Consider the following 15,142-nt stretch of genomic DNA (forward strand, 5'->3'; position numbering starts at 1 on the left):
GACCGAAACGCGTAAGCGACGCTGTTTGCATGGCGGTTACGACGTTTTTGCCGTGAGCCCGGTGTAGCTGACTTTAACTAACGCTAATAAAATTTTACTCACAATAAAATAGGTACTTGCTTTTGTATTAAGTCAGGAGTGTACGATGTGTTAAGATAATACCTATAAGTATAATACTTCACCGATTAATGTACTGTAATGTTTAACCGAGAATGTATCGTAATATTGTACCTACTATATGTGTAAATTCATTTTAATGTGCCAAGACAAACCATTCCGGTTTAATGGCGCTGTCAAACAAAAATGTATTGTATATATGCCTGTTTTTATAAATAAAAAAATAAAAAAAAAATATCTATCTATCTATCTAATGTATTATATATATGTACCAATATATCTATATTACCATGTATAGAAATACCAACGCAGTGTCATTTGAGCTAGCCAAAAGCGCTGCAATAGCTGAGTGGACACCCTTTTTGCGACGACAGAAAATTTATTATATTATGTATTTAGTTTTAATTATATCTAGTTAGTTAGCTTTCTTAGTTTATAATGACGATGGTGTCTATAGCCTGAAATAAATGACTATTTATTATTATTTATTTATTTATTATTATAATCATGCTGTCTGAGTCAAATAAAGTTTTTATTTCTTTCTTTCTTTCTATATTATCTATGGTATAACTATAAAAGTACTTAGACAAAAAGTCACAACCTGGTCACAACTAAATAGGAACCAACATTTTTTTTTCTAAAACCAAAACGCTCAAGCCGTAGACAAATGCAAAATCTTATTAATGACATCATAGTACTTCCCTCGCAGCCCGGCGTCGGTGCTGTTGCTCGGGGGGCACTGCTCCGCCCTCACACAGACTCCACTGTCATCCCTCAACAGACCCTCGCTGCAGACGCAGCCGGAGCTGCAGACATTACAGACAGGAGGCAGTACATACCTAATGTATTATATACTTACCAATATATCTATAATTATCTATGGTATAACCATCGAAGTAGAAAAAAGGCGGAAAGAAGCTCGGTAACTTAAAACTGAGGCACCTAAGTAATTCGATTTCATTATTATGACGAGCCCGTCACACACATTCACACTCAAAGTAAGTCATTTATCGCTCCTACGCACCCAGACACTCTCATGTCGCCGCCATTGTTGTGCCTCAGTGTTTAGTTAGCGTTTTCTCTACTTCGATGGGTATAACTATGAAAGTACTTAAATAAAAGAGCACAACTCAATACATACTTAATATATTTCTCTAAATCCACAACCCTCAAGCCGTAGACAAATGCAGAATCTTACTAATCACATCGTAGTACTTCCCGAGCAGCCCGGCGTCGGTGCTGTTGCTCGGGGGGCACTGCTCTGCCCTCACACAGACGCCGCTGTCATCTCTGAGGAGATCCTCATACAGACGCAGCCGGAGCTGCAGACATTACAGGAGGCAGTACATACCTAGTGTATTATACACCAATACATCTATATTATCTATGGTATAACTACGAAATTACTTAGATAAGAGGTCGCAACTGGCCCTGAAGTACGGGGCGCTATTAAGACGAGACAAAAGTTCTCCGTCGCGCTCGCTCTTGAGGCTGCGCGATGTGAGTGAGCGCGATGCAAAACTTATGTCACGTCTTAAATGCGCCCCGTGCTACTAGCCCTGGTAGAATAGATAAAAAGATAGATAGAATACACTTTATTTGTACACCAAAAAAGAATAATAAAATTAACAGGTTGGAACTAAATTAAGGTACAAAAGGCGGTTAGTATTTATTTTCCAAATTCCCATTTTTCAAGCCGTAGACAAATGCAAGATCTTATTAATGACATCATAGTACTTCCCGAGCAGCCCGGCGTCGGTGCTGTTGCTCGGGGGGCACTGCTCTGCCCTCACACAGACTCCACTGTCATCCCTCAACAGACCCTCGTTGCAGACGCAGCCGGAGGTGCAGACCTGGAGGCAGAGGGGCTCAGGGTCGCTGCAGGTGGGCTGGCAGTAGTACATACCTAATGTATAATCCTACTTCATACCTAATATTATAAAGGCGAAAGTGTATGTTTGTTACTTCTTAACGTCAAAACCGCTGAACCGATTTAAACGAAATTTGGTATGGAGTTAGCTAACACCCTGGATTAATAAATAGGCTTTTTATCGCGGAATTCCCACGGGAAAACTTTTTAAGCCGAAGCGAAGCTCGCGGGAACACCTAATATACCCATATATTTATATTGTCTACGGTATAACTATCCTCTTCCCCCCGGACCTCGACTTTGAGTTGACGTGTTTGACTTGCTGCCAAATTTTTGGTTAAATTAAATACGACATTTTAAATAAATTAACGTAAATAATACTCAGTAATTAACAAGGAGCGCATAAAACCAGAGGAGGTCGGCGAACGAGTGGACAGTCCGCGCAAGCTCCGCATGACGCATCGCATCGCATAGCATCACGTCATCGTGAGGGACAGAGATAGTCTACGTGCCAGCTTCTCCGCTCACCGCGTCATCAATAGTCATCACGCTACTACTACGTGTATAGCCCCGCCCACAAATCCGGTTAGTTAATGCCACTTACTTGCCTCTCTCCGATCCTGGTAACTTGCTGCGACGTCGCGCCGCCTGCCGCGCCGCATTTTTAACTAGGTACTTACCTATCTGCCACATATAATGCCGATTAACCACTCTCCAAAAGCAGCTAAAAGTTCCCTTACGCATTATGATTCCGATCCCAGCATCTCTACTGTTTCGGATTCTGACCTGGCTACAAATGTTTCTGTACGTAATGCAAAACGTAAATTTGGCGAACTTCAAAAAGAGGATCTTGTCGAAATTAAAGAACTTGCTAAATCTCAAGATTGCAAGATTACCCTATTGATAGCAAGTATAGATTCAATAAAGCAGCAAAACTCAGACATTAAATCGTCACTGGAATTTATGTCGGCTAAGTATGATGAAGCCATGAATAAAATTGCGGAAATGGAACATAAATGCCGTCAAAATCATCAGTACATCTTAAGTCTCGAGGAGAAATTGGAGAACGTGGAACGTAACCGCCGCTCTGCTAGTCTAGAGATAAAAAACATTCCCAAATTGCCTACGGAAAACAAAGAGAGTTTGTTATCTATCGCCACCCTTACCGGAAAGGCAATTGATGTTCCAATAAAAGAAGGTGACATCCGTGATATTTTTCGTGTGAACACAAAGTCTGATTCGAAACCTATCGTGGTAGAACTAAATAGCGTAATCTTGAGAGATAAAATCCTGAAAGGTGCGAAACAATTCAATAAGTTAAATGATAATAAATTGAATACTGAGAACTTATCGCTTGCTGGCCCTAAAAAACCTGTTTATGTGGTCGAAAATCTCACGGCTCAGACGAAAAAAATATACACCAAAACCATTGAGTTTGCGAAGGAAAATGGGTATAAATTCAAATGGACGTCCCACGGGAAAGTCTACCTAAGGAAAGATGAAGGAATGCCGGCCTTCAGAATCGATACTGAAGCTGATCTCTTAAAGCTCTCTAAAAAATGACTAGCCAGTCTGATCGGCGAGAATTATGTTTATGCATGTTTTTTTCATACAGTATTTATCTACACTTCATTGCATGTTGAGCTATTGAGCTTTAGGGATAAATTGCATATTTTCTGTAAATTCAATTATACTGGTCATTCCATTGTACTAGGTCATTCAACCACATGCCTTAAAAAAATCAATTTACTATTGTGCACACAAGCTTTTTTCAACCGATTCAAAAGGAATAGCATGAGTTCTGAAAGCATGTTAATATATATACATAACATTCGATAGTTTCAGTACCTCCATAAATAACATTGATAATATTAAGATCTCCCAGGCAAATATATGTCCCCCTGAACACTGTAAATTATTTTTCCCTGATCCAAACTTATGTAGATTGAACATTATAACTCAGAATATTAGAAGCATTAAGTGTAATATGGCCAGCTTTCAGACCCTCATAGCAAGAATTAGTCTGGACTTTGACATTATTATCCTTACTGAATGTTGGCTGTCTGTTTGCCCCAAAGAACTTATACCTAAACTAGATGGATTTAAATATTTTTGCAATGAGAAATTTTCGAACCAGAATGATGGAGTGGTGGTTTATTTCAAAAAAGAACTGAATCTACAATTTTATGAACCGGACTTTGATGAAGGTAACTGCTTAGTCCTTAGATCCAAAGATAATGACACAGCCATAATTTCTATTTACCGATCGCCGTCCTATAGAAATAATTATAAATTTATTAAGTCCTTAAATTCAGTTTTAAACGATACAAAATCCTGTCAGAATGTTATAGTTATAGGAGACATAAATATTGACATTAAGGACTCAAGCTCTGATTCACTATCTCCGGAGTACATAGAGATTGCACACTACCATGGATTATTTCCAGCACATTGTTTACCTACACGCCTCTGCAACTGTCTTGATCACGTACTGGTTAAAACTAAACTACCATCTCTTACACTAGTTATACCAGCATCTGTTACTGATCACAGTGCGGTTCTTTTCTCTCTCCAGCATCGCCTGAGTAAAAGTGTCGACGACGAGAGAGTGATAACCAAAATCGATCACGAAGGGCTATCTAAAACTATGAGTGCTCTCAATTTGGATAATATATACCAAACTTCTGATCCTAACTGTGCTGCATCTCTGCTTGTGGAGACATTGCAAGAAGCTATATCTACAAATAGTAAGAAGTGTAGAGTACCCAGACGTCAGAAGCCCTTAAAGCCATGGATAACTCCAGGCTTGCTCCGCTGCATGAGGCATAGGGACAAACTACACACTAGGCATAACGCATCGCCTGAAAATGAAGAGCTTAAAACAATATACGCTAGATACCGTAATTTTTGTAATGGTTTGTTACGGAAACTAAAAAGAGCCTATCAAAAAAACGAGTTGGAGTGTGCTGGTTCTTCCAGTAAAAAACTATGGGCCGCTATTAAAAATATTGCTAACATGAGTAACTCATGTAAGGATAAAACTTGTGACCTGTTAAAAGCTAATTTGACTCCATCCGAAGCCGTTGAAAGGTCCAATGCCTTCTTCGCTAATGTTGGGAAAACTTTAGCAGATAAAATTACTCCCCCCTCGACTCCCTTTGATTTTTCACCATACCTTACCTCGACTCCGGAACTAGGTTCCTTTGTTCTGCTGGACACTGATGAGAATGAAGTTGAAAGGCTTATACTTAACCTACGAAGTGACTGTGCCGTGGGATGGGATAGGATCTCGGCTACATTTCTAAAATCATACAAGGATAAACTGGTAGAGCCAATAACTTACATCTTTAATCTTTGCCTAGCCTCAGGTGTGTTTCCGGCTGTCTTTAAAAAGTCGTTGATTTGTCCTGTCCACAAAAGTGGTGATGGAGACTGTGTCAACAACTATCGCCCTATCTCTATTCTTACTGCCCTCTCAAAAATTCTGGAAAGAATAATAAATAATAGACTGGTTAAATACCTGGAGGATAATAGACCTGTTTTGCATTACAACAAAACAGATATTATGTGTATGAAGAAACACACAGCGTTGAGTGAAGAAGCAATTATTTGATTTCTTAGTATAAATAGGAAAAAATGGGTTTTTACATACCAATCTGCTGTATTTTCCTCTCTTTCACTTTAGCCAGTGGACAGTGCAGTCTAGAATCTGGATTCTACTCTGTGACGCGCTGTCAAATTTCTGACATAGTAGTCTTCAAAACTCACCTGCAAGCCGTTGCTGCAACGCTGTGTGTTTCTTCATACACATAATATCTGTTTTGTTGTAATGCAAAACAGGTCTATTATGTGTTCTTTCGAAACACACAGCGTTGAGTGAAGACTTGTTTGTTATCTGCTGGTGAAAGAGATTAGAAAATCTAAACGCTATGTGATCTCCTTTTAGGTAAAATATACCTAAAATATAATAAAGATTCCTGTTAGACAACATCATAGTTGTAAAGGAATCATACTTAAAATGCACCATCATCATAAAGGTACTTGCACCTAAAAGAAAAAAAAAAAAAAAAAAAAATTAATTAAAAACAAAATTTATAAGTACATAGGTACTCTAGTTAATGATCAATAGGTGTGTATCCACTACATACCTAGTGTGATACACAACATGTCACATACTTACCTACACTTATGATCTGTAAGTATGTTGCTAATGGGATCATAAATCATACCATTATTAATTTAAGTAAGTATAACATAAATAAGCCAATTTCTTATCAAATTAAAGTTAGAACTAGTAAAGGACCAATCCAGGTGTGAGGAATACCTAATAGCATAGAAAAAGACAATAGAAAATATTAAATTTTACATCATTGTCTTTATAAAAGTACCTATCAATTTGTATTACATAGGCCCTCTAGGTAATACATAACCATAGGTAATTTGTACCTATTAGGTAGTCATACATATTATTAGGTAGTATTCCTTTTTAGTTGAAGTAAAATTGAACTTTATAAAGCACAGAAATATGGATTGTATTAGACTTATGTCACTGCACCACCCTTGCTAGGTAGTTGAATAGCCTACTGCAATAGGATTACATGACAGCTGTCTAATGTGTACACTATCATAATTTTCGTTTTGAGATAACTATACATGGGTGATGACTAGTCTCTAGGTACACGGAAAAATTTATAGATGTACCAATTTCAATCAAACATGACAAATTTTACCAAGATTTTACAGGACCAACAGTCTTTAAAAAGTCAAGCCTGCATGTAGGTAGCAACCTACTTAAGTAAAAGGCCAGTTAGAATAGAAACAGCTTTTGTACAGCTATTAGGCTTACACCCTTCTCTCAGGTTGAAATATAAAGTTTCAGAACCGCACATCATCTCTATCTATACTTGATAAACAATTTACTACTGCAATATAATCCACCATAAATGCAAGTAAACACTTTATAGGGACTATTCAATAGCCCAACCAATATGGATAATTGGATAGGTATTTTCACAGCCATCAGTCATAGGCTCCACATGATGTAGGTATATGGTATACATATAAAAATCAATATAATATAGGCACCTTACCAGATAGATCCTTAGAAAGGCTCATAAAGGCCAAATGTTAACACAACTTGGTGAACAAAAGTCCAGGACAATAATAGGCACTTAGACTTGTAGCTATCTCATGTTTGTACTCTCCAGAGACTACAAACTTGTGCAATGTGGGTAATAGAAAGTTACCTGGGCAAAATCATTTGACAACCACCTGCCATGTGGGTACACTAGATGAGGAGTACTCAAATCCGGGCTCAAACAATATCAGCCAACATAGTGGTAAAATATGTGCTGTGGCATACACCTTGTATAGGTGATATTAATGCCAATGTCTACTGAATAAACATTCATTCTGAAGTCAACTTTACTGTTGTAATCACTGAGCTCTTCCTTATGGCAAGCCTGTGTTAGCTATTAAGACCAAATTAAATTCAGAAAAAATATGTATTGTATGCAATATTAAGTATAGGCACAATACAAGAGCTCACCTTTAAGATAGAAGATATGAGATCTCAGGTTATGTCTTTCAAGAAAAGATCCCTGAAAAAGTAAGCAAGTTACAACACAATATATTAGATTGAAAATGTGTAACTCTAGCTGCCAAGGCGCAGATGCTTCAACATCAACCCATCACGTCCCTACTGCTGGGGAACGGGTCTCCTTTCAATGAAGGAAGGGCTTGGGCCTAGAAAGCTGCTTCATCAGCTTTCATTATGTTTGGCCACTGCATATCAATAATCAAATGTCCCAATAGCACATGGCCTCCGCGGCAACAATCTTGTCATTATGGGTTTAGCCAGAAACCGTTAAGTGGTGTTATTTGTAAAAATAAATAGGGATGTGATGGTGGTCCCATGCTATCCCCACTGGAAAGGGAGGATTTCCCAACCTGTTTGGGCTGTGCTTTGTTCTGGCGGGCAGCTGCTTTGGTAAAAAGGGGAAAAAATTGGCAATTCACCTTTTTATGAGTGGATTATGCCTATTATCAGTTTTAAACTGTAAGACTTATGGATGCAATAAATGATTGAGTATTAAGTATTGAAACTCCCATAAATTCTTGCTTAAAAACCCCAAATAGCTACAAAGTCAAGGGTATGACATGAACAACTTTGAAAAAGTTATAATCATGAAAAAATATTACAGATAGAAAGTAAATAGTTAATTATCTTTATGTCATAATAAAATAAGTACAGTTAAGTTCACCAGAGCCCATGGCTTTTCGACTGGTTAAAAGCTATACAAATGGTTGTTAAACATCATAATATTTGCATATATAATTGCAAAAACTTGGTGGCAATGCATTTTAGTTTACCAGAGCCCATGGCTTTTCGACTGGTTAAATGCTATATAAAACGGTTGTGAACCATCATAAACTTCGCATATATAGGTATCCCATGAACAATGTGTGTGAATAATTGCCGATACCATATAAGATTTTACCTCTCCGCGAGGAAGGTTCCAGCAATTATGCAAATATAATATAATACATTTTAATTCACCAGTGCCATAAACAGCATTTCGACTGGTCAATGTATTACAATGAACTTATGTTCCAGCAATTATGCAAATATAATATAATACATTTTAATTCACCAGTGCCATAAACAGCATTTCGACTGGTTAATGTATTACAATGAACTTATAAGTTCAAACCTTCATAAACTTTGCATAAAATCCCCAGTAATTAGGTACTTGAAGATGGGTCCGACACCACCAATGTGTGTGTCATCAATAATATTGCAGTTAGTAACTGCTACATTTAACTTTCCGAAAGTTTAATGAAATTATGCAAAGTTAAAATACATTATGAGATGATCCATGAGTTCATCATAGCCAGTGCCTATCAGCATTTAGACTGGCAATGTATTTTGTTGCTCTGTCCATTACACCCGCATGTAAAATGACATAATATGTATACCTAGGTAATAGGTAAATAGGAATAAAAAGGCCACGAGCCAGTTTAAATCCTGTGGGTGAGCAAAAAACAACATATTTATATGTATACATACATGTTGTAAGAAGTTATTATGGTTAATAGGGGCCCCGAGCCAGTTTTAAATGCTATGTGAGCATAAAACAACATGTATACATATAAGTTGTAAGAAGGTATTATGGTAAAAACCTATAAGACAACAAAAGTTGTAAATATAGGGATAAATATTAGCCAAGAGATTTTATAAATTATAATCTCATCAACCCATCCGCTAGGTCAAACTTTGCTACTGGCTTAAGCCATTGGTTGCAAGTCAATATTGTCAACCACAGCACTGCATGTCATATTTAATTTATTTTAAGATGACAGTCTCAATAGTGAAACTGCTAATATAAGTGTAAAGTTCTCTGTATAATATACACACGACTGCAAATCCCCGAAGGGGTAGTCAGAGGTGACCCACATAAGGGCATAAATAGTGACTTATTTTCATTGTGTCACCCTTCATAAACACTTGGTAAATAAATAATGTAATCAACAAATTACAAATATTTTGCGACAACACATCTATGCATGCAGCAATCAAAAGGTTGGTAAGTATATTATGTAGATAGGTAGGTACATGTTAACTAATTAATACCAGATGTGAAAATATTTTCAAACTTGTGAAACCACGCATCAATACCATGTTTAGAATTGAAACATTTAAATTCAAAGTAAGCAGTGTATAGGTTATAAACCCAACAACCAAAGGTCTAACAAGCATCTGTAGCCCATCTGAGAGGCTTCCTAATGCTAGATAACATGGCATTAAATGAATAGGAACAAACTTAAATGTTCTCATATAAGTAAGCATTCTCTTATGAGAATTTTTAGCTTTACCAAATGGAGTTAAACTATGTAAATACAGTATGTAACAACGTAAATACTATTTGAATAAAGAAACACCATTGAACAGAGCTGGTTTCTGGTTTAAAGATATAGGCACAAAGATAAAATATCATTTGTAAATTGCAATGTTTTTGTACCGAATTCATGCGTGAAATAGTTTTCTGACTTACTCAGTTCAGACTTCGAAGGTAGGTATGAATCCAATTGCTGGAGAGCATATTTCACACTATCACAGAGATTTATCATAATATCTTCATGTAATCTTGTGATCTTCTCGGTTTTCTGAAAAAAATATTAATACCGGCCCGCGGGCTGAGCGTCGGTAGCGGCGCGAAATTATTTTTTGTACATTGGCGAAAAGTACGATGTCTCATACAGAGTTTTTTATACATTAAGTGAATTAACACTTTTATTGATTGTTTTATTCCACAAACACGAATATTATCATGGATTATTAGTAAAAAATCCATTTTCAAAAATGTATAAACGCGTTTGATTCAAGAAATCAAAAAGCTATGACAGAAATTTGACAGCGCGTCACAGAGTAGAATCCAGATTCTAGACTGCACTGTCCACTGGCTAAAGTGAAAGAGAGGAAAATACAGCAGATTGGTATGTAAAAACCCATTTTTTCCTATTTATACTAAGAAATCAAATAATTGCTTCTTCACTCAACGCTGTGTGTTTCGAAAGAACACATAATAAGCTAATATCAGAAAATCAGTTTGGATTCCGTACGAGAGTGTCAACTGAAGATGCCGTCCATGACTTAACTGACCACATATCTAGCCATCTAGATAAAGGAAAAAAATGCCTCTCTATCTTCCTTGATTTGGCCAAGGCGTTTGACACAGTCTCTATCCCGCTCTTACTGAACAAGTTGGAGTCACTCGGTGTAAGGGGTACCCAGCTCTTTTTATTACGCGACTACCTCTCTCATCGATCTCAATGTGTGAAAATAGGCAATTTCATCAGTAGCGCCCTCCCCGTATCCTACGGTATACCCCAGGGGAGTATTTTAGGTCCTACCCTATTTTTGGTGTACATAAATGACCTCAGCCGACTTAAATTGTACAAAGGCAGAGTCTCATCTTTTGCGGATGATACAGTTTTAAGTTTTAACTCTGACACCTGGGAGGAGGTTTTTCATCTGGCCCAAACCGGTTTTAATATAGTCTGTAACTGGTTAAATGAAAATGTGCTGACACTAAATGCGGACAAGACTAAGTACATCACCTTCTCCATCTCTGGTCTTACCCAACCAGATCGTGGAGAACTGATAGCGCACTCTTGCAAAAACAATAATAACGATATTGTATGCCACTGTAAATCTCTATTGAGAACGGACAATATCAAGTACCTGGGCGTAATTATTGATAAACACCTCAACTTTAAAGACCATGTACAGTTTTTGACTTCCAAAGTGCGCAAACTTATTTACATTTTCAAAAACTTGCGTCACGTTGCTAAGTTTACTGTCATTAAAACCGTATACTACGCACTATGTCAGTCTTTAATTTTATATTGTATAACAACATGGGGTGGTACATATAAGACTACTCTTTTAAACCTTGAGAGAGCTGTTAGAGCTATACTGAAGGTTAGTACATTTCGTCCATTTACTTTCCCAACGATTGAACTCTACAAATCCTGCAAAGTATTGAGCGTTCGACAACTATTTATCTCTCAAACTATTCTTAGGAAACACTCACTCATATGCTATAATAAAGCTTTGACCCAACACAGGAGAAGACCTTTTTTATTTCCTTACCCTGAATCACGTAAAACCAGTTTTGCCAATAGATTTTTCCCTTTTATGGGTACATTCCTTTATAACAAAATTAATCTCGTGCTGAAAATACACGACCTTACGAGAAGAGAATGTAAAAAAACTTTGTTTGCATGGTTGAATGACTTAAATTATGACAGTACTGAGAATATTCTGGTTATAGTCAAATAAAACTTTTTACCAACGTAAACCTCTTATAATATTATATAATACTTATACCTATACTATAATTTGCACCTACTATGCTTTGATGATTACTTGCTGTCCTTTTCCTTGTCAACTTAATTACAAAAACATATTATCATTTATAAATTTGTAATTGGTAGCTTCTGTTTATGCACCTGTTGGAAGAAACCTGGTGCCTGAGATACAGGTTAACACCTAGTTCAGGTATCAGGGGTGAGTAGTTATTATTATAAATTTTAAGTCCTGTTAACATACAAATGATAACTTGTATAAGTAAGATAATTACTTTAATTACCTAGATATTAAAACTTAGTTTTAAGTGACTGTAACTAGGCTTAAAATCTGTGTTTTTTAATTCATTAAATAAATTATTATTATTATTATTAAAAAAAAAAAAAAAAAAAAAACTATGAACGATAGATAAAAGGTCACAACCTGGTCATAACTCAATACATATTTAATAGATAGATAGAATACACTTTATTTGTACACCATGAAAGTATAATAAAATTTACAGGTTGGAACTAACTAATTTAGGGTAGGTAGGTACAAAAGGCGGTTAATTTTTTTTTCTAAAACCACACCCCTCAAGCCGTAGACAAATGCAGAATCTTATTAATGACATCATAGTACTTCCCTCGCAGCCCGGCGTCGGTGCTGTTGCTCGGGGGGCACTGCTCCGCCCTCACACAGACTCCACTGTAATAAATAATAATAATAATAAAGTTTATTTCAATAAAAAATAGCAACAACGTTACAGACTTAATCTAGACAAAATAGGTTGAACAAATGCGTTGTGAGTTGAACCATCATAACCCTAAGCTAGGAATGATCCTGTATTATAGGGTTATGATGTTTCTCCGATATAATGAAACAGTAGTAGGTACTTATACAAAATAAATTTAAGTAACGCCGTAACTTGATTTAGGATTAAAATAAGAGTGTGTGCCTACGTTGTAAGTGTATGACTCTGAGTGTGTATGTGTGTGTGTGTGTGTGTGTGTGTGTGTGTGTGTGTGTGTGTGTATGTGTGATGTGAGTATGGAGTAATGTTATAGAGTAGAGCGATGCAGTTGATACATAATTTATGAAAAATGAAAAAATGTTTATTTAACCAAAAATTTTACACAGGTTATCTTAATAAATATTATGAATATAAAACAGTTATAAATTATTTGGACCAGATTAAAAAAACTATGGTAGCTAGGGTTCTCACACTAGGCTAAGCCTGTGCCGTGAGTAACCAGTAGGCAGACTGTAACATTTGAGAACAGGTGGCTTGTTGTCAACATTTTGAGTAAGATTAGGGTGAAAGTAGTATATTGGTTAGCATTTAAGATACAAATCATACGGTAGAAAATGAATAGTAAGTAAAAAACAAACTAAAATAACTTAAATAACTAAGTAAAATAAAATTTAAACATAACATAAAATCCGTCAATGGTTAACAAAAACAATGTAATTTTATATAATAGTATAAAATACCTATACGTATGTAGATCCTATGAAATAGGTAGAATATAAAGTTCTTTGTAAAATAGTGTAGTGTTGAAATAGATACTAAGTAGAAAAATGAAAATATACATAAATATCAGTATATACATATAATATTAATAAATAAGTTGAAAATGTACAAATACAATAATATATTCTTATGTAGGTAACTATTTAGGGATGCATATAATGTTTTCTGTTTCTTCGTAATCTAGAGTAAGTAGCCAGTTAAAAATAGTTATTTTTGCTTCTTTCTTATTGAGGTCTTTCAGGTTGCACTGTTTATATATTTTGTTGTATATATAGGGATGTAGGAAAGGTGCGAATCTTTGAGCGAAGACTGTTCTAGCGGTGATAGGAACTAATCTAAATACTCTTTGGCTTGTCATCTGGCTGTAGGTTGGCAAGTTCATAATTTGTTGGTGTTGGGAAAGTGATACTTGGAAGATAAATAGTTTTCTGATAGTTAGGACATTGATTTCTTTTTAAAGGGCTGTGGTAGGGTATCGAAAAGGTTTCTTAAGCATTACTTTTAAAATTGATCTTTGCGCTCTTTCTAACGCAATCATGTTAGTTTTATGTGAACCTCCCCAGCATCTAATGCAATATGAGAGTATTGATTGGCATAAACTGGTATATACTAGCTGCAAGGTATCTTTAGTCGCCGAATTCCTAAGTAAGCGCATGATGTTTATAAGTCTGCGTCCTCTGCCAGAGAGACTTTGAATTTGTTTTTGAAATGAAAGTCTGTCATCAATCATGATTCCTAAATATTTAATGGATTCAGCTTTATCTATGGTTGGACAAGAACAAGAGGTTGAGAGAGGTGAGACGTGATCACAGTTATGAATATGGATTGGGATGTTAATGTAGTGTGGCAACACCTTCCCTCCATACATAGGTACCTAATACGTACTTCATATTAATAATAAAGACCATTCGCACATCAACCGTGTTCTTGATTGCTCGCCTCATTACATGGCGACCGTGCCAGCCGGCCTGCCTCCGTGGCAGTGCCGGCGGACCGAAAAATAAAATAAATTAAAAACAAAGGACTTTTCAATTAAAAAAAAAAAGTAGTGTGAGTGATAATGATAGTAAAAATAAAATGAAAATGGACAATCAATATAATCTATAGGATTAAAATTCCAATAAATAATATAATCATGCTATTATAAGCAATGAAACTTGAAGAAAATAAACATGACAAACAAGTGGACAAAATAAAAATACAATTCTACAAAAAAAAAATATGGATGGCGCCGGGAGACAAATTGGCTGCTGAGGAGAAGGCGCTGGGAGTGTGCGAGTCGGGTAGCAGAGGACGTCCTCCGAGCTACAGCTGCGAGGCTGGAGGAGGATGCTGCTGCCTGGTGCTGCCCAGAGGGACGCGAGGAGCTGGACGCGCCCACAGTTGGACCCCCGCATGTTCTACCGCCGCGCCACCCAGATGAGAAATTTATATTCTTTCGGACCATTACTTAGAAATTCAGGTTTACAAATTATTTAAATTCTTTTTTTTGGAGTTGATTTAAATTTGTTCAGTTAAATTCGTTAAATTTGTTAAGTTATTGTTGTCAAAATATAAGTAAAGTATTTTTGTAATTTTATGTAGAAGATGAATACATAAATATTTCAGTAAGAATAAATAGTATTCGAATGCTTAAATAGTAATTCAGTTCTAAAGTATTAATATTAGTAATTCAGTTATAAATTGTTGCATGTTTATTTTCTTTGGGAAAAGAATACCTATGTAATTAGTTATTGACGCTTGTTGACGACTAGGTAATTTCATCAAGTAA

The sequence above is a fragment of the Plutella xylostella genome, chromosome 3 (assembly GCF_932276165.1).
Source record: "Plutella xylostella chromosome 3, ilPluXylo3.1, whole genome shotgun sequence".
Lineage (NCBI taxonomy): Eukaryota > Metazoa > Arthropoda > Insecta > Lepidoptera > Plutellidae > Plutella > Plutella xylostella.